At 35.9% G+C, this 22,146-nt stretch overlaps 1 protein-coding gene across 3 annotated transcripts in view; it reads right to left on the minus strand.

The window, feature by feature from the left end:
* Window positions 1-22,146, minus strand: part of PCCA (propionyl-CoA carboxylase subunit alpha) — a 358,193-nt gene that overhangs the window by 134,573 nt on the left and 201,474 nt on the right. The window lies entirely within an intron of this gene.

The following is a 22,146-nucleotide window of genomic DNA, read 5'->3' on the forward strand; positions in this document are numbered from 1 at the left end:
GGAATACTTTACTCAAAAAGGTGCAAGGAATACTAACTCAAGTATGTTGCTATTGCATGTCATTTGTTAAAGCAGATTTTGTGTAAACATAACTAACAGCATCTTTAGTTATCAAGGATTATAAGCATCTCAAAACCGTAGTATCAGACACTCAGAAATGCTGGTTTACAGTTGTGCCATTACCTATTTAGGAGTGAAATACTGAGTTAAAACAATGTTAGTGGTCAAAGAATCATTAAGCAATCCTTCATCATAACTTTCACAGTGGGTGGTCTGTAAAATGATCAAGAATAATATGCTGCATTCCACGGCTGCAGAGGTCAGCTTCTGCATACAAATCTTTGCAGGAAGAAAAAGGCCTTCAGAAAAGTGGGCCATTCATCTGCACCAAGTTCAGAGAATTTCCAGCACGGTGAAAAGATATGTTATGCAAGCACATAGATGTATTCAGTGGGGGTAGACAGAACCAGCTACATGGAGACTACAAAGGAGCCCTCCCATGGCTCATGAATAAGTCGAGGAAATGATCAGGAAAAAAAGGAGAGAGATGTTTAGACAGATGGCCCACTTAAAATGCCTGAGACAGGGCATAAGCAATTTTAATGAAACTTTAGATCTAGCATATGAATTGCGTCTTATTTCCTCCAAAAAAAAAAAAAACCCAAAGAAGACAAAAATTCAACAATTTGCTGAAAAACCCACTTTTAGCAAGTTGGGATGGAGGAAGAGTTTTATTAGTGTGATAAATTCACATAAAATTCTTCACAAAGCCATCAGCTATCAAAATGAATATACAAAGCATGGAATGAACAGATTAAAAGAATTTTAAACAGAAGTCTACTGCCAAACCAAACAAAAATCTAAGCCTTATTATGTGAGAACTTACAACACTCCAACATTAAAGTTCACTGCAGAAGAAAGATAAAAGCAGCATTTTCAGAGAACCTCTTCAAAGCTAGAACTTGTCATAGTGGAGGAATAGACTTCTGACTGTATGCAGTTTAAAATGTGTACATCAGAATGTAGGAGACTCTGTAGAAGAATGTGTATCACAAAATAGTGCTAGAAAGAGTTAAGGAACGTTATCAAGTCTGGAGTCTTAGCATTACACAAATGACACCTGAATCTAGAAATGGATAGTATGACTTATAATCTTAAACACATTTTAATATTATGCAAACCCTATTTTCTTCTTCCACCAATAAGAGTTTATGGTTCTCAATTTGAACTTTGGGCACAACTAGTGAAGAAAGGCAATGATGGTGGTGATTAACCATCACCCCTGCAGGCCCTCGTGTCTGACTGATTGATCACTGACCACAAAAGCTACATGACCTTTACAAGTTACTATACTCCTTGTGCCTCAGTTTCCTTATCAGTAAGACAAAGACAATAAGAATACTTAATTCACATGTTGATTAAATGAAATAAAAGGTATAAAATGGTTAGACTGGTGCTTGGCACATAAAGGCTAAATAAGAGACACTATCATCATTATCATAATTTGGTGCAATAATATCTGAAGTCCGCCTCTATTATTTCAACAACTTGTTATTCAACATTAATATACAATTTACATACAGTGAAATTCAAAAACCTTAAGTTCCATCATTTATCTTCCCCACAGCAGTTCAACAATAGCGTCACATAAACAAACTTCAAAAATATGCATTCTCGTGTGTGGTTTTTGCCCACTATAATTCTTCTGAGGTTCATTCAAGTTGAATCATTCATTCTTTTTCGATTGCGGAGTAGTACTCTACTGTATAATACAAGCATACTAAAACACGTTCACCCTTTTGTTGATGGGCATTTGGGTTGTTTCCAGTTTGTGACTCTTATGAACAAAGCCGCTATAAACATTCTTTGTACAAGTCTTTTTTGAGGACTTAACGTTTTCATTTCTTGTGGGTAAAAAATCTAGGAGTGGAAATTCTACGGTGAACGTATGTTTACTTTTACAAAAACTGCCAAACTGTTTTCCAAAGTATTAAAACATACTTATACTCCCATCAGCAATGGAGTTTGCTCCACAGCCTTGCCACCATGTGCTGGTGTTAGTCTTTCTACTTCTAGCCAGACTGGGGGCTGAGAAACCACATCTCTTCATAGTTTAATATGCATTTCCCTTAGGACTAATAATGTTGAACACCTACACGTTAGTGCTTATTGGCCACTTGTATTCAAGTTTTTGCCCATTTTGTATTAGGATGTTGGCCTTATTATTACTGATTTGCAGGAGTTCTTTACTTCAGATAGAAAGCCTTTGTCAGATTTATGTATTATTAATATGTTCTCCCCCCTCTGTGGCTTGCTTATTAATTTTCTTAAAAAATCTTACCTTCAGGAGAATTTTTAATTAAAAAATTAATTTTTAATCTTTTACAGCAGTTTAAGGTTTTCAGAAAACTTCAGCAGGAAGTACAAAGATTTTCCTAAACATACCCTCACTCACCCCACCCCTGACACAGTATCCCTGTTAATTAACATCCTGCATTAGTGCAGTGCATCTGTTACAACTGATGAACCAAAGCTGATACATTATTATTATTAACTAACGCCCACAGGGATCACTGTTTGTGTTGTACATTCTAGGGTCTGAACAAAGGTATAAGGACACGTATCTACCATTAAAGTATCATACAGAATAGATTCCCTGCCCTAAAAAATCCCGTGCTCTACCTATTCAACCTCCCGTCCTCACCCCCGCCAAATCCCTGACAACCACTGATCTTTACTGTCTCCACAGTTTTGCCTTTTCCAGAATGTTGTACAGCTAGAATCATACGGAACGTAGCCTTTTCAGATTGGCTTCTTTTCATTTAGTATTATGCATTTAAGGTTCCATGTCTTTTGTAATTACAGAAGAAATATTCTTAAAGAAAACGCCATCATGCTAGAAGAAAGATACAATGATGTCTCATTTTAATTTCTAAAATTTGAACTTCTATTACACCATCAGGAAAATAAATTCTTAAATATAAAATATATAATAATTTTTTAAAACTGTAAACAGCTTTAATGACATAAAATTCACACATCATAAATTTAACTCACCTGAAGTGTACAATGCATTGGTTTCTGGTATATTCACAGAGTTGTGTATCCATCACCACAACCAATTTTAAAACATTTTCATAACCCCAAAAGGAAACTTTGGACCCATTAGCGGTCATTTCACATTTCCCCCTCTGGCCTATGCAGTCCTATGCAGCTACTAATGTACACTCTATTTCTACACTTTGCTTATTCTAGACATTTCATATATAATGAATCATAAAATTTGTAGTCTCTTGTGCCTGTCTTATTTCATTTAGCATAGTGTTTTCAAATTTCACTCATGTTGCATGAAGTATCTCATTTATTTTTATTACTGAATAATATTCCATTCTATAAATACACCACATTTCATTTAACATTATATATCTATTAATCACTTCATGGACGTTAGGGTTGTTTCCACTGCCTGCTTATTATGAAAAATGCCCACTATGAACATTTGTATACAACATTTGTGTGGACATATGGGTTAATATCCCTCGGGTACATACAGCTGAGAGTGGAAGAGCTGGGTCATGTGATACTGTCTTATATTTTGAGAAACTGCCAAATTATTTCCAGGTTTGCATCATTTTACTCATAAATTTCCACCAGGAATGTATAAGTGTCCCAATTTCTCCACATCATCAGCAACACTTCGTTACTGTCTTTTTGATTATAGTCAGCCTAGTGTATGGAAAGTGGTATCTCATTTTGATTTTGATTTGCATTTCCCTAATAACTAGTGATGCTGAGCATCTTTTCATGGGCTTGTTGACCATTTGTATATCTTCGCTGGAAAAATTTCTATTCATTCCTTTGCCCATTTTTTAATTGGGTTGACTTTTTTATTACTGAGTTATAAGAATTCTTTATATATTCTAGACAAAAATCTCTTATCAAATATATGATTTGCAAGTATTTTTCTCCATTCTGTAGGCTGTCTTTTCACTTACTTGATGCTGTCCTTTAAAACACAAAAGCTCTTAATTTTGATGAAATACAATTTATCTATTTTTTTTCTTTTGTTGCTTATGCATTTGGCTCTTACATAAGAAATCACTGACTAACCAAAAGTAACAAAGATTAACTCCTATGTTTCCTTCTAAGAGTTTGTAGTTTAGCTCTTAGTTTCATGCTTTTTTTTAAAGCTCATTTTTGTGCACAGTGTAGGGAGGGATCCAACTTCAATTTCTGACATGGAGATATCCAGCTACCCCAGCAGCATTTATTGAAAACAATTATTCTTTACCCATTGGATTGTCTTCATAACACTTGTTGAAATCAACTGATCATACTGTTAACAATTTATTTCTGGACTCTTAGTTCTATTCCATTGATCAACACATCTACTATCCTATGCCAGTACCACACTGTCTTGATTACTGTAACTTTGTACTAAGTTTTGAAATCGGGAAGTATGAGTCCCCCAGCTTTGTTCTTCTTTTTCGAGATTGTTTTGGTTATGCTGAATCTCTTGCATTTTCGTACAAATTTTGGAATATTATTTCTGCAGAAAAACACAGCTGGGGTTTAATAGGGATTGCATCAAATCTGTATGTCATTAATATTAGGTCCTCTGATCTGTGAATGTGGGATGCTAACCCATTTATTTAAATTGTCTTTATTTCAACCATTGTTTTGTAGTTTTCGGTACACAAGTCTTACACTTCTTTTTCAAAAAATTTGTGCTTAAGTATTGTATTCTTTTTGGTGTTTTTGTAAAATAAAATTGTTTTGTTAATTTTATTTTTGGTTTGTAACACCGCTATTGCAAAAAAATAAAATTGATATTTACAAATCATTCTTATATTCCACAACCTTGCAAAAGTCATTTATTAGTTCTAATAGGTTTTTTTGTGAATTCCTTAAGATTTTCTACATACAAGATCATGTCACCTGCAAACAGAGGTAGTTTTACTTCTTCCCCATCTTGATACCTTTAATTCTTCTTGCCAAACTGCCCAAGCTAGGAACTCGAGTACAATGTTGAAAAAACTAACAGCAAACTTCCTTGTCTTATTCCTGACCTTAGCAGAAAAAACATTCAGTTGTATACCACTAAATATGATGTTAGCTGTGGATTTTTCGTAGATGGCCTTCATTAGGTTGAGGAAGTTCCCTTCTATTCCTAATTGGATTTGAGTGTTTTGGTTTTTTTTTTTTTACTAGATTTATTTATTTATTTATTTATTTTGGCTGCATTGGGTCTTCGTTGTTGCATACAGGCTTTCTCTCTAGTTGTGGCGAGCGGCGGCTACCCTTCGTTGCGGTACACAGGCTTCTCACTGCGGTAGCTTCTCTTGCTGCGGAGCACGGGCTCTAGGCACATGGGCTCAGTAGTTGTGGCTTGCAGGCTCTAGAGTGCAGGCTCAGTAGTTGTGACGCACGGGCTTCGTTGCTCCGCGGCACGTGGGATCTTCCCAGACCAGGGCTCGAACCTGTGTCCCCTGCATTGGCAGGCGGATTCTTAACCACTGCACCACCAGGGAAGTCCCTGGTTGAGTGTTTTTATCATGAAAGGCTGCTGGATTTTGCCAAACGTTTTTCCTGCATTTATTGAGATAATCCTGTGATTTTTCCCCTTTACTCTATTAACATGATTTATCACATTGATTTTTGGATGTTAAACCAACTGTATACTAGAATAAAACTCACTTGGTTATGGTATATAATCATTTTATATATTCATGAATTTAGTTTGCTAGTATTTTGTTGAGGATTTTTTGCATTAATATATATGAGGGATATTGGTCTTCAGTTTTCTTTTAACATCTTTATCTGGATTTGGTATCATGGTAATACTGGCCTTGGAGAATGAGCAGCAAATTTTATCCTTCTTTTCTATTTTTGGAAGAGTTTGTGAAAGATTAGTATTAATTAATTTCTTTCTAAATACTTCACTGAATTCACCAGTGAAGCCATCTAGTCCTGGGTTCTTCTTTCTGGGAAGTTTTGTGATGACTAATTCAGTCTCTTTCAGGTCTATTCAGATTTTCTATTTCCTCTTGAGTAGTCAGTAGCTTGCATCTTTCTACAAATTTCTCCATTTTATCTAAGTTGGCATGCAATTGTTCACATTATTTCCTTATAATCCTTTTAATTTCTGTAAGGTCTGTATGTATAATCCCTATTTCATTACTGATTTTAGCTATTTGAGTCTCTTTCTCTCTTGGCCAGTCTACCTAAAAGTTTGTCATTTCTGCTGATCTTCCCAAGGACCAAATTCTGCTTTTACTGATCTCCTCTATTGTTGTTCTATTCTCTATTTCATTTATTTCCTCTCTGATCTTTAGTATTTTCTTCCCTCTGCTTGCTTTGGGTTTAGTTTGCTCTTCTTTTCCTATTTTCCTAAAGTGGAAGATGAGGTGACTGATATGAGATCTTCTTTTTTAATATGTGTTTACAGTTCTAAATTTCCCCCTAACCACTGCTTTAGATGCATCCCATAAGTTTTGAATGTTCTGATCTTGTTTTAATTCATTTCAAAGTATTTTATAATTTCTTTGTGATTTCTTCTTCATTCTATTAGTTATTTAGGAGTGAATTATTTAATTTCCACAAATTTGTGAATTTCCCAAATTTCCTTTTTTGTTGATTTCTAATTTCATTCAACTGTGGTTGGAGAACATACTTTGTAAGATTTCAATCTCATTGAATTTATCAAGGCTTGTTCTGTGGCCTAGCATATGACATGGTTTACCTTGGAAAATGTTACCCTTGAACTTGAGAAGTTGCATGTTCTCCAGTTGAATGTATTGTTCTAAATAGACAACTATTAGATCTATTTGGTTTATAGTGTTGTACAAGTCTTCTACTTCCTTGTTGATCGTGTCTAGTTGTTCTATCCATTATTGAAAGTGTAGTATTAAAATCTCCAACTATTATTGTTGAATCGTTAATTTCTCCTTTCAGTTGTTGTCTCAGTTTTGCTTCATGTATTTGGGGATTGCATTATTGGGTAACATATATGCTCAAAATCATTATAGCTTTCTCAAGGATTGATTGTTTTATCATTATAAAATATCCCTCTGTCTCCAGTAACAATTTTTTCTTAAAATTATGTTGACTGATATTAGTATTATTAATAATAATTATACTAGTATTACAAACATAGTGTGTCTGATAACTCTCTCCTTTTACCTTCAGCTACTGTGTCTTTGAGTCAAAGTATATCTATTGTAGAAAGCATATAATTTGATCTTTTTTTTTTAGCATCTTTATTGGAGTATAATTGCTTTACAATGGTGTGTTAGTTTCTGCTTTATAACAAAGTGAATCAGCTATTGATCTTGTTTTTTATCCCCTATACCAATATCTGCCCTTGACTGGAGTGCTTATTCTATTTATTGATACATTAAATTAAGCAGGATTTATTTTTTGCTCATTAAGCAGGATTTATTTTTTGCTTTTACTTTTACTTTTTGCTTTCTATCTCATATCTTTTTTGTTCTTCTATTCCTCCATTACCGCCTTCTTTTGTTTAAATAGATATTTCCTAGTGTACCAATTTAATTCCCTTGATGGTTCATATACTATTTTCAAAAGCTATTTTCTTAGTGGTTACCTTAGGGATTACAATTAGCACCTTATATTTAACCACCATAGTTTGGATTAATGCTAACTTAATTGCAAAAGCATATAGAAAATTTGCTCTGATATAGCTTTGTTTTCCCTACCGTTTGTCTTCCTGTTGTTATACAAGTTATATCTGTACATATTGTGCGCCTATCAACTTAGAATTATAATTATTGCATTATGCAGTTGTCTTTTAAAGCAGAAAGAAAACAAAAAGATATTACAAACTAAAAATATGTTTATATTGTCTTTTATATTTACTGATGTAGTAATCTTTAACCAGTGCTCTTTTTTTTTTTTTTTGGAGGGCTTTCATTTTTGTTTTTAATGACTAATCTTGCTTTTTGTCACTTGGTAACCAGTGCTCTTTTTAATTCACATGTATTTAACAGTTTCTGTTTAATGTCCTTTCATTTCACCCTGAAGAACTTCCTTTCATATTTCTTGTTGGATAGGTCTGGTAGCATTGGATTCTCTTGGGTTTTGTTCAGAATGTCTTTATGTCTCCTTCATGTTTAAAAGATAGTTTTGCTGGATATAGCGTTCTTTGTTGACATTCTTTTTTTTTTTTTTTTTTAATTCTTCAGCACTTTATATATACCATCCCATTCTCTTCTGGACAACCTGGTGATGTCCAGAAGAGAATGGCAGCTCTTAACCTTATTAAGGATCCCGTTTACATGATGAGCCATTTTTCTCATGCTGCTTTTAAGATTCTTTTTGACAGTTTGACTATGCTGTGTGTAGGTGTAGGTATCTTTGAGCTTATTCTACGTTGGAGCTTATTAAGCGTTTTGAATGTGCAGATTAATGTTTTTCATCAGATTTGGGATGTTTTCAGTCACGCTTTCTTTAAATATTCTTTCTGCTCCTTTATCTTTCTTCTCTTCTGCTTCTGGGACTCTCAGCATGCATGTTGGTATATCTGATGGTGTCCTAAAGATGTCTGAGGCTCTGTTCATTTTTCTTTAGTTTTCTTTCTGTTCCTCACACTGGATAATCTCAATTGATACATCTTCAAATTTGCTGATTGCTTCTTCTGCCGCTCAAATCTACTGTTGAGTTCCTCAGTGCATTTTTTCACTGTGGGCACTGTACTTTCATCTCTAGAATTTTTATTTGCTTTTTTAAAAAAAATCATTTCTCTCTTTTATTGATATTTTCTATTTAGTGAGATATGGTTGCCCTACTTTCCCTTAATTCTTCATATCGGATTTTCTTCAGTCCTTTCAACATATTTTTAACAGGTTATTAAAGATCACTGTATAATAAGTACAACATTTGGGCCCCTCTCGGGCAGTTTCTATTGACTTTTTATCCTGTGAATGGGACATATTTGCATGTTTCTTTACATGTCTTGTAATTTTTTTATTGAAAATGGGCCATTTAGATAATGTGGCACACCTGCAAATGATATTCTCGTCCCCTCACCAGGACAATCTGGACTTTTCCTCTAGCCGTTTTCAGAGTTGATCATTATCTGTTTAATGTCTACATATCTCATTCTATTTTAAGCTTCCTAAAGGGCAGAAACTGTTTTATTATTACTCTAAGCCCAAGCATCTTATCACAAGGAGTACTATTTGTTACCTTTGGAACAATCTAATAACTCTAATTCTAAAGGTAGAAAGTTATCATTAAAACACATATTCAGGAAATTACTCTAATGACAGAAAGTGACCTTTGTAAAGTAGATGATCAGGATATTGGTCATCTAAACCAATGTTATCTAGATTCAGGGCTGTTAGTTACATATGAACATTCAAGGTATGAAATTAGTCTGACACACTGTAAGAAAACAGAAATCCCAAAGAGCACTAAATCATAAAAAACTTTTTAAAAAAGTAAACTACAAAAGTGGTTTAAAAGAAAAAAATAGGCAGCTTAATTCAGAGTTTATCCTACAGATTAATGTGAAAACTTCAGTGATTGTAATAATGGAATATAAGGATACTTAAATAGCTGCTACGCTAACATCTTTTAAAAATAACAATGTTTTCAAACAACATGGGTTACTAGTCTCTGCCTTTCCTTTTCTTACACATTTCTTTATATTTCTCAGAATATTCCAAATTTCATAAAATTTATTCACAGAACAAATTTTACTGAAACTATTATTTGGGATAAAGATGAAAAGGTAGCTCTGTAAGTAGAAATTCAAATCTATTCAAATCAAAGAATCAAGATGTAAACATAATGCATTTTCAACTTTCACTAATATATAATACACACACAGAAAAAAACATTTTACTGAAAAATCATGTAATGTCTTCAAAAGATATATTTCTCCATTTGCACCAATTCCATTACTCTTGCATTTTTACTTAACTCAGAATCTCTCTAAACCACCTTTAAAGCTTTTTTTGAAACAAGGCTGAACATAAATATACAAATATTCCTCCATTACCTACAGCAAATTGCCTTACACAGATCAGCTCACTTGGATTTTTAATAATAATTTTTGAATTATGTAAATTAATCATTTGACATTTTATTATGAATGCAGTGATAGTGTTGATTTAGTTTCAATTCCAAAATCAAGGATTTCATTATCCTATAAAACATATCCAGAGTTCAAAGTATTTAAGGGGGGTTAAACAAAATGCAAACATTTAATGCAATATTAAGCATGTGAAATAAAAACTTGATGGCCTAAAGAAAGCATGCTATGCTGTTACCCTGGTGACAGGTTAAAAAAGGGATTGTGAGCTGAATAGCTGTATGATATGAAATTAAAATGTTTCACATTGAACCATCCAAAATGAATTGGGAAAGGTTAGAGTAGAGGAGAGAGAAATCAATTCTCCAATGGCAATGGGTGAATGGGAAAGAAGTATGAATAGGATTTGCCAGTGGGGTGCAACAGCTGCCAAATATCCTGCAGCCAAAGAATTACAATAATACTGATGAAGTGTGCAAGAGCTTTTGGAATCATTGCAGGGAACAGAGAAATTCTCCTTCAATAATGAGGTTATTCAGTCTTCCATTCAGCTCTTATAGTAGAATTAAAAAAAAAAAAAAAAAAGAAAGAAAAATATTTTAAAATGTAATATTTAGCAAAAAGTGTATAAATATGACATCCACTTAATCAATATTTTGCGCTTAGTCTCAGATAGGTTTCTAAAGCGTCCAAGACACAGTCATATTAAGTAACTGAAAATATTATAACAGATATTAAAAAGTAAGGCTAGTGTAAAGGATGATGACTGAATTGACATTTTCTTCCCTGTTGGTGCTTTTAGGGGACTCATTTGCTTAAATGAAAGTAGGTATTTCCAGAAGCATAGTATAGCTATGTATATTCGTGAGCATACACCCAAAGTACTGTTGTTAATTACATACTTAGTTATCAGAACATCAATTCATTGTCATAATGAAGTAGCTTATCTGAGAACATAAATGAAACAAGTATGATATAAAAGTTGTCATTTGTTGTCACAGATGGTATAAATGTGTTAATAATTTGATATGTCCTTTTAAATTCAGAAATACTTAAGTAAAAGAGTCAATATGCACTGTCCAACAGTACTTGCTCTTCCTTGGGAATTACTTTCACATGGCTATTTTTTTCTATGTTTCTTTCCCCAGTTATATTTCATTGATTATGATCATATTTCAAAACCTTAAACTTTTATCATCTAACTGAAAACTTAATAATGGGTGAATGAATTATAAATCTAAAACCAGGAAACAACATTCTTTTTTAACAGCAGGGAAAAAAAAAACAAACACAGATAATTGCATCTCTCAGGTAAAAAATCAGTAAAAAATTGATTCTCCATTTTATCAGGAAGCCAGATGAGGAAAGAAAATACTATACAAATGTAGACACAATGACTGCAATTCAAGTGACTGTACTTTCCCATTATGCTACTGTGACTAAAAGAGTTAAACTGATGACAGGCTATGTAGCCAGTCAAGATACTAGATAATATATATGTTCTACTCAGTAGGAGCTCAAAGTGGTGGTTGTACACTGACTCCATACACCCAAAGTAATCCTCCACAAAAGTGAACGCTACCTTTTTAAAAACCTTTCAGACTGAAGTCTTTTCATCAGTATTATCACAGGCCATAGTGAAGGTGTTCCATTTCCTAAGTCTTTAACCTCTGCTCAAATATCAAGAGAGAAAATAGAGGGTTTAAGTAGAAACCAGAAAGTAAAAGGGTCAGCCTCATGCAATCCCGTTAGGATCAGAGCTGAAAAAGATTTCAGGAGGCCTCATCCAATCCAACACTGCCACTTCTCAGAGGAGGAAACTGAAGTCAAAAGTTGAAGCATTCTGCACAAAGACTTTACCACCTTGATACTTAGTAGTGGTGCTGCGACCAAAATCCTGACTCCTGACACCTTAACTCGGTGCTGGTCCCACTGCACCACACCAAATACTGTGACATTTCAGTGCCAGATGAAGGAGCCAAAAGAACCAAAGATGATACAATTTTCCTAGCCTGAATGACTGAATAGAAGAACTGCCATAAATAAAAGAAGCTACACAGAATTCTGTGTACACATCTACAGTGTTGAATAGACGTGGGGTGCACCATCGCACTCTGCACTGCCAGGGACCACCAATATCACATAGCCTAATGCAAATTAATTCGCAGATTTATCAATCCTATATGAGCAAGATTTTCCATTGTATGTTAATTTTTTTAAGTACTAATGTTGCACAGTCCTGGAAAACCACTTTTTCAAAAACCAATACAGAGAAATGTGGACAACATAATGGTACGTAAAAAGAAAAAAAAAAAAAAAAGACACTCTTTCAAAGAGAATGGTCCATTTTCTGTAGAATCTAAATAATACATTAACTATATGTACATAAATATAGAAACCCTAGGAGTTGCCAGTACTTGCAGTCTCCAATTTCTCTCTTCCCATGTTTTCTTGAACCCTCATCAATTCAACTTTAACGACCACGTCCCACTCAACATTCCTGAAAACTGCTTGTCAAGGTCTCCTATGACCTCCACATTGAGAAATTCAATGGTCAACGGTCATTCTCATATGTGACATATTTCAGTTGAACACTCTTTTCTTCTCTTGGTTCTCTGAACTCCACCTCCACCTACATTTCCATCTATCTCCTCTGCCGTTCCTTCTCAGTCTCCTTTGCTGGATCTGCCTGATCTTCCTGACTTGTTAATGTGGGGTATCCCAGGGCAGGCCCAGGACCTCTGCTCCCAACTGGTCTCCCAGCTTCCACTGTCACCCCTTTTGAGGCATTTACAGCAATGCAGGCACAATGATCTTGTTATTACATATGTCACATCAAGCTCTGCTTTGCTCAAGACCCTGCAAGGGCTCCCCATTCCTAGAAGACCACCTAACACAACTCCATCTCTACTACTCTACGGCTTCCTCCCTCCTCTCAAATTGCATTTGCCTCCTTGCCATTTCTCAAACAGGCCGACATACTTGACCTCAGGTGCTTTTTACATTAGCTGTCTCCTCTGATTAGAAGGTCCTTCCTGCAGATATTCACATGACTCACTCCTTTCCTCCTTCAGGTCTTTGCTCTAATGTGAATCCTCCCATCCTGCTAATCCATCCTGCCATCCACTTCCCTGCAATCCAAAGTAAAACTACAACTAGCCCACCATCCACCCCAGGATGTTCTATATCCCTTCCCTGTTTTGTTTTTCACCAAAGTATTTATCATCATTTGATGTATTACTACATCTGTTTTGTCTGTCTACCTTCTACTTAAATGTAAGCTCTATGGGGGCAGGATATTTTTTTAATCATTTTGTTCCCTGCTAAATTCTCTAAATTTTCTAACTCAATTCTTATAATGATCAATAGGTAATTTTAAAAGACGTGATTATATTTAATATTCGTATCTGACTTTCTTATTCAGTAAGGAATGGAAGGCTACATATTTAATGTAAGAAGAAAGATTTCAAACCAATAGCTAACGTACCCATTGACGTTGAAACACTCAAGGCATTCGAGTTACTCAGGAATAAAACGAGTATATATCATTGCCACTACCCTTAAAATAGAATCTTTGTCATCAGAGATTTTAGAAAAAGAAAATTAGGGAGGGACAGCTAAAAGTTAATGAGCATCATGTTAAGTATTTTATATCTCATTTGACACTGACAAACACTCTTTAAGAACCGCTATTATCTCCACATTACAGGTGAGGAAACTAAGTCCAAGAGAGGCAAAATAATTTATCCTAAAATAGTAGCTAGGGATCAGCAAAACCAGGGAGAAATCTAAGTCTATGGAACAAAAGCCTGTGCCCTTAAACATGAAACTATAGTGGTAGTTCTAGCCAGTAGAACAGGACAAGCAAAATAAATACTGGGTTGGCCAAAAAGTTCGCTCAGGTTTTTCCATAAGCTCTTATGGAAAAACCCGAACAAACTTTTTCGCCAACCCAATATTACATCCCATACAAAGGAAGGCAGGGAGTTATTATTAGAAAATGTAGTGGTCACTTTAGTTGATCCCTCAACATCTATTTCACACCAGAAAATCAGTCCCAGACAAACACGATAATCCAATTCCCTTTGCAGTGACTGGTTTAGGAACGGGATGAGTTCTCTCTGGTCAACGAGAACTGAGAAGTAGCTGGTTGGGTAACACTTGGGAGAGATTTCCTCACTTCTTAGAGACAGACACAATCTGGATTTGACTCCTGAAACTTCTACAGCTATCCTGCTATCACAGCCTTCTGACAAAGCACAGAAGAAAGCAAGGCTGAGGAGCTACAGAGAAGCGACGTCAGCAGATGCACTTCCGGAGCCTTGTCCTCTCCGTTCTCCGAGCCTCCTGTTCAACAAAGATGTGTCGGTTTGAATAAGGGTTTCTGTTACTTGTACACAAAAGCACCCAAGTGATTCAGGAGGTTATATGATTGCCCTTTTTGAAATCAAGTAAAAAGTTATTACAATGGCAGAGGTGGACCTGAACCAGAGTAAAGTAAGAGGAGGGTCGAAGATCAGAAAGGTGAATCCTGACCAGTGAACAACATTTGGATCTAAGGAAAACAGGCATTTTGACCAAAATTAAATGAAAGATTACTGAAAGAAACTAAATTTTTTTCTTTACAAGATTCTCCTCCAATCATTAGCAGTTAGTGAAACAAATTATTATACCAAACCACAATGCCAACAAAATAATTTTAGCTTCAAATAACATGAGCAATTGTTTAACACAACTTTTAATGATTCATTTCTGTCAATAAAAGTGTTTAGGAAAAGAATGATTACAAAGAAAAATAACTCCATGCTAAGACAGTATATGTATTTATGTAAAAACTTAATTCACTTCATTTACAGTCAAAGAAAAATTGCTATTGTTTCTGACATTAACTGTTCTCTTTTTCTAAAATACACTATCTTTTTACTATCCAAATACTATGGGTACATATTATTAAAGTTTTTTCCAAGTCATAAATGATGAAAGCGTAAAACCCATGGAGAAATTGGGAAAATAAGACCAGCAGCCAAAACAAGCAGCACAAAGGAAGTGCTGCAGGCTACTGGGTTTGGAAGCAGAAGAGTACCTGAGCACACCCATGACACAGCAACATGCAGCCACACCCGGAGGCTGACTTTGGACTCCATTCCCCAGGCAATAATGAAAACAAGACTGTGAAGCCAAAATGTGGAGAGCCAACCACTTTACACCAGCTCTGGTGTCAGGGACCTCTTCAGCAAATAAACAAAAATAGCTTCGATTCACTTTTGCCTAAACAAGATTACGTTCTGTCGAAAAAGACCAGTATATTTTGTTAAATGTTATAGGTCTCTGGTGGTAGCAACTTTACGGTAAACTGGCCTACTAGATAAACAATAAGTTCAATAGAAAGTAAATGTACCGGGCTTCCCTGGTGGCGCAGTGGTTGAGAATCTGCCTGCCAATGCAGGGGACACGGGTTCGAGCCCTGGTCTGGGAAGATCCCACATGCCGCGGAGCAACTGGGCCCGTGAGCCACAACTACTGAGCCTGAGCGTCTGGAGCCTCTGCTCCGCAACAAGAGAGGCCGCGATAGTGAGAGGCCCGTGCACCGCGATGAAGAGTGGCCACCACTCGCCGCAACTGGAGAAAGCCCTCACACAGAAACGAAGACCCAACACAGCCAAAAATAAAAATAATAAATAAATAATAAATAAAAAATTAAAAAAAAAAAAAGAAATGTACCAAAAATAAAATAATTGTTAGTTACATAGGTAATATGTGCACAATTATCTACATAACTGCATATTTTATGAATCTAACTTTTTTCCAAGTTCTAAAGGGTAATGAGTTCAACAGTAATATAAGAGGAGGAGGATTCTAGGAAGATGACAGAATAGGAAGCACCAAGAATCTCTCTCCCCACCCAGACAACAGTCACACTGGCAGAATCTGTCTGATAGAACTCTTGTGGAACCTTCAGAAGAAGGCTTGGGGGTAACTGTGCTAACCTGTGGTCAACTTCAGCTGCAGCACAGCAGCAGCTCCCCATCCCCCACCCCCAGCCTCCTGGGCGCAACTGTGGGTGTGTTCACTGGAGCAGCCTGCACGCAGCGTGTGGAAGCCAGGGTGGGCAGAAGAGAACCCTGCCCTCCAAATAAGAAGGATCTGTCCTCCGACTGCTAACTGCTGCTTCTGATCACAGAGGTGCAGACAGAAAGGCAGGCAGCCAGCTACTGCACCTCCCTCGTTGCTGCAAGCCCCTCCTCCTCTGACTGGAGCGACTTCCAGGAGATTTAAGGGTCTAGTGCTTCCCTAACCGCCCCCCCCCTTCATTTTTCTCCCCCCCTTTCAGGAGCTAGGCCTTAAAGGCTAAGACATTCAAAAACAACTGCATATACAAGGAGAAGTGGAAAGTGACTGCACACGCTCATGGAACGTCTAGGAAAAGACCAGAGAACACCTTAAGTTTACACCTCAGGCTGATCATTGGCACGGAGGCAGCCTACGATAATCAGAGAAACAAAAATGATAAACAAAGACAATAACATAAATCACTAAACCCTGGGGAAGGAGGAGAATCTGATTTCCAAAGTTACCACATCATTGGATTGAAATGTCCAGTGTTCAACCAAAAAATCGGAAGTCATACAAATAAACAAGAAAGTATGGCCTACTCAAAGGAAAAAAAAGAAAAATCAACAGAACATATCCCTAAAAAAAAGACCTAATGGCAGATATGACAAAGACTTTAAAACAACTATCTTAAAGATGCTAAAAGAACTAAAGGAAGATGTGGAGAAAGTCAAGAAAACAATGTGTAAACAAAATAAAAATATCAATAAAAAGACAGAAAACCTAAAAAGAAATGAAATTCTGGAGCTGAAAAGCACAATAATTGAAATGAAAAACTCACTAGAGTATTTCAAAGGCAGATCTGAGCAGACAGAAGGAAAAAATCAGTCAACATGAAGACAGGACAATAGAATTATCAAGTCCGAAGAACAGAAAGAAAAAAGATCAAAGTAAAGTGAACAGAGCCTAAGGGTCCTGTGGCGATACCATCAAGTAGACCAACGGAAACATCGTGAAAGTCCTAGAAAGAGAAAGAGAAAGGAGCAAAGAGAATATCTGAAGAAGTAATAACCAAAAACTTCCCAAATTTGATGATAGACATGAACATAAACATTCAAAAAGCTCAACAAACTCCAGATAAGATGAACTCAAAAACCCACACCAAGACACACAGTCAAACCTTCAAAAGCTGAAGACAGAATCTTGAACGAGAGGAACGAATTTTCAAGTACAAATAAGATTATCAGCAGATTTCTCATCAGAAACTCTGCAGGCCAGAGGCAGTGGGCTGATATATTCAAAGTGCTAAAAGAAATAAAACCGTCAACCAAGAATCCTAAATCCAGCAAAAACGTCCTTCAAAAGTGAGGCAGGGGCTTCCCTGGTGGCGCAGTGGTTGAGAATCTGCCTGCCAATGCAGGGGACACGGGTTCGAGCCCTGGTCTGGGAAGATCCCACATGCCACAGAGCAACTAGGCCCATGAGCCACAACTACTGAGCCTGCGCGTCTGGAGCCTGTGCTCTGCAACAAGAGAGGGCGCGATAGTGAGAGGCCTGCGCACCGCGATGAAGAGTGGCCCCCACTTGCTGCAACTAGAGAAAGCCCTCTCACAGAAACGAAGACCCAACACAGCAATCAATCAATCAATCAATCAATCAATAAGTGAGGCAGAAGTTAACACCTTCCCAGATAAACAAAAGCTGAAGGTGTTTGTGACAACTAGACCTGCCCTGCAAAAAATGCTAAAGGAAGTCCAGCAGGGTGGAATGAAAGGACACTAGACAGTAGTAAGAAACCAAATGAAGAAATAAGTATCTCAGTAAAGACAAATACGTAAATCATAAAAGCTAGTATTATTATAACAATAGCTTGTAACTCCACTTTTTGTTCTCTATATGCTTTAAGGGTCTAATGCATTTTAAACATTATTAAAATGAAAGCTAGTGTCATCTTAACTTTGTTTTGTTTTCTACATAATTTAGGAGACTAATGCATTTAAAATAATTATTGGTTTATAGTTTTGGACATAGACTATATAAAGGTGTAATTCTGTGATGTCAACACCTGCACCGAGGCAATCGCTGATCTTTTTTCTGTCTTTTATACTTCCATCCTTCCTAGAAATTACAAATAAATGAAACTGTACATTATATAGTCTTCTCTAACTGGTTTCTTTCTCTTAGCATGATTTTCTTTTTAGGTTTATGCATGTAGATGCATGTATCAGTACTGCATTTCTTTTTATTGCTAAATAGTATTCCACCGTATGGACATACCACATTTATTTTTCTACTCACCACTTGATGTACATTATTCTACCAGGTGTGCGGTGGTGTAGCACTGTGATTTTAGTTTGTATTTTTCTAATGATTAATGATGTTAAACATCTTTTCATGGACTTATTTGCCATTCACATAACTTCTTTGAAAAAGAGTCTATGCCAAATCTTCTATTTTTTTTAATTCGGTTGTTTGGCTCATTTTTGAGTTGTAAGAATTATTTATACATTATACATTCAAGTCCTTTATTGGACATGTATCTCTGAATACATTCTGCCATTTGTTTTACTGTTTTATAATATTCTTGACGGTGTTTTTAAGAGCAGTTATTTTGCATATATTTTAAATTCACTATAATAGAAATTTTAACTGTGCTTTCAAAGACTAGTGAATAAAGAGAAGAAACAGTCACAACGTAATATGAAATTTTAAAAAGTAAAATTCAAATGAATTTCCAATATGACTAATTATGTAGGGTATATACACTACAAGTATGGATATATATAAACATACACACATATACACTTGGAAAGGAATATATTAAAATGTTGAAAGTGGTTATTGCAGGATTACAGGAAATTTTTATTCTTTTATTTTTTAAAACTTCTTCAGATTCTTACCAATGTTAAGTCAGCACTCTCTGAAAATAACCTGAATACACTGCTTAAAGATCAAACCAGTTCATCACTAGCTATACTCAGGACTTCTGAAATAGTCAAGATCCAAGTAATACCTGAAGGTAAAGGAATAAAGATATGAATACTGTATTTACCAAAAAAATAATAACAATATTATTCATACAAGGTATGATTCTGGCTTTAAAGCAAAAGCTTAGATCTCTCCTACACACACATCACTCCAAAACAGCACTGTCCAACAAAGCTTGATGGAAATACAACAGCGATGACGGAAAGGTTCTTTCTGTTACCCAATACAGTAGCCACTGACCACAGTATAGTAGCGGCTATGGAGCACTGCAAGTGTGGGTAGTGACTATACTGACACTGACATTGAAATGTGACTGAGAAACTGAGTTTTTAATTTAATTTTAATTCAAATAGGCACACATGGCTAGTGGCTTCCACATTGGGGAGCACAACTTTAGGGGGAAAACAAACAAACCAACCAGATTCCTGGCTCTACTGATCATTTTCCTCCTCCTTCCATTCATTCAGTAATTTACAGAAATTCAATATCCTCTCATCTCTCCCTAGACAGTCACCAAATTAACTTCAAAAAAAGATGGTACATTAAGCTTTTTGTACTTTCCCTTGAGGATAAGAACAAATGAAAAGTACTGGTTACTTGGGATTCATCCCAAATTCACAAGAATGGTTCAACATATGCAAATCAATCAATGTGATACACCACATAAAATAAAGACAAAAACCACGTGATCATCTCAATAGATACAGAAAAAGCATTTGACAAAATTCAACATCCATTCATGATAAAAACTCTTACCAAAATGGGTATAGATGGAACATATCTCAACATAATAAAAGCTATTTATGATAAACCCACAGCCAATATAGTACTCAACAGTGAAAAGCTTAAGGCCTTCCCACTAAAATCTGGAATAAGACAAGGATGCCCACTCTTGCCTCTTCTATTCAACATAGAATTGGAAGTCCTAGCCACAGCAATCAGACAAGAAAAAGAAATAAAACGTATCCAAATAGGAAGGGAAGAGGTAAAACTGTCCTTATATGCAGATGACATGATACTATTATATATATAGAAAACCCTAAAGACTCCACACAACAACTACTAGAACTGATAAACGAATTCAGCAAGGAAGCAGGATACAAGATTAACATACAGAAATCGGTTGTATTTCTTTACACTAACGATGAAATAGCAGAAAGGGAATGTAAAAAAACACTATCTTATAAAAATCACACTCCCCAAAATAAAATGCTTAGGAATAAACCTGACCAAGGAGGTGAAAGACTTATACACTGAGAACTATAAAACATTAACAAAGTAAACTGAAGATGAATCAAAGAAATGGAAAGATATCCCATGACCTTGAACTGGAAGAATTAATATTGTTAAAATGGCCATACTACCCAAAACAATCTACAGATTTAATGGGATCCCTATCAATTTACTCATGATATTTTTCACAGAACTAGAACAAATAATCCTAAAATTTATATGGAACCATAAAAGACCCAGAGAATTGCCAAAGCAATCCTGAAGAAAAAGAACAAAGCAGGAGGCATAACCCTCCCCGACTTCAGACACTACTGCAAAAGCTACAGTAATCAAAATGGTGTGGTATTGGCACACAAACAGACATATGGATCAACAGAACAGAACAGAGAGCCCAGAAATAAACCCACACACCTACAGCCAATTAATCTTTGACAAAGGAGGCAAGAATATACAATGGAAAAAAGAAGAATCTTCAGCCAGTGGTGTCGGGAAAGTTGGACAGCCGCATGTAAATCAATGAAGTTAGAACACACCCTCACACCATACACAAAAATAAACTCAAAATGGCTTAAGGACTTAAACATAAGACATGACACCATAAAACTCCTAGAAGAGATTGCAGGCAAAACATTCTCTGACATAAATCATAGCAATGTTTTCTTAGGTCAGTCTCCTAAGGCAATAGAAATAAAAACAGAAATAAAAAACGGGACCTAATCAAACTTACAAGCTTTTGCACAGCAAAGGAAATCATAAACAAAACGAAAAGACAACCTACAGAATGGCAGAAGATGTTTGCAAACTATGCGACCGACAAGGGCTTAATTTCCAAAATATACAAACAGCTCATACAGCTCAACAACATCAACAACAAAAAAACAAACAACCCAATCGAAAAATGAGCAGAAGACCTAAATAGACATTTCTCCAAAGAAGAAATACAGACGGCCAATAAGCACAGAAAAAGATGTTCAATGTCACTAACTGTTAGAAAAGTGCAAATCAAAACTACAATGAGGTACCACCTCACACCGGTCAGAATGGCCATCGTTAAAAAGTCTACAAATAACAAATAATGGAGAGGGTGTGGAGAAAAGGGAACCCTCCTACACTGTTGATGGGAATGTAAGTTGGTGCAGCCATTATGGAAAACAGTATGGAGGTTCCACAGAAAACTAACAACAGAATTACCATATGATCCAGCAATCTCACTCCTGGGCGTATATCCAGACAAAACTCTTATTCAAAAAGATACATGCTCCCTCCCCTATGTTCACAGCAGCACTATTCACAATATCCGAGACATGGAAACAAGCTAAATGTCCACTGACAGATGAATGGATAGATGCAGATTTGCAGCAACTTGGATGCAACTAGAGATTATCACACTAAGTGAAGTAAGTCAGAAAAAGAAAGACAAATACCATATGATACCACTTATATGTGGAATTTAAAATATGACACAAATGAACCTACTTATGAAACAGAAACAGATTCATAAACATAAAGAACAGACTTGTGGTTGCCAAGGGGGAGGGGGCTGGGGAGGGATGGAGTGGGAGGTTGGGGTGAGCAGGTGTAAGCTTTTATATACAGGATGGATACACAACAAGGTCCTACTCTCTAGCACAGGAACTGTATTCAATATCCTATAATGGAAAAGAACATTTAAAAAAAGAATGTATATATATGTATAACTAAATCACTTTGCGGTACCGCAGAAATTATCACAACGTTGTACATCAACTATACTCCAATAAAAATTTTAAAAAAGAGAAGTACCGGTTACTCAGAGATTTTCTGAGTAAAACCACATT

This window comes from Balaenoptera physalus (assembly GCF_965194825.1).
Source record: "Balaenoptera physalus genome assembly, chromosome: 18".
In the NCBI taxonomy this organism is placed as follows: Eukaryota; Metazoa; Chordata; class Mammalia; order Artiodactyla; family Balaenopteridae; genus Balaenoptera; species Balaenoptera physalus.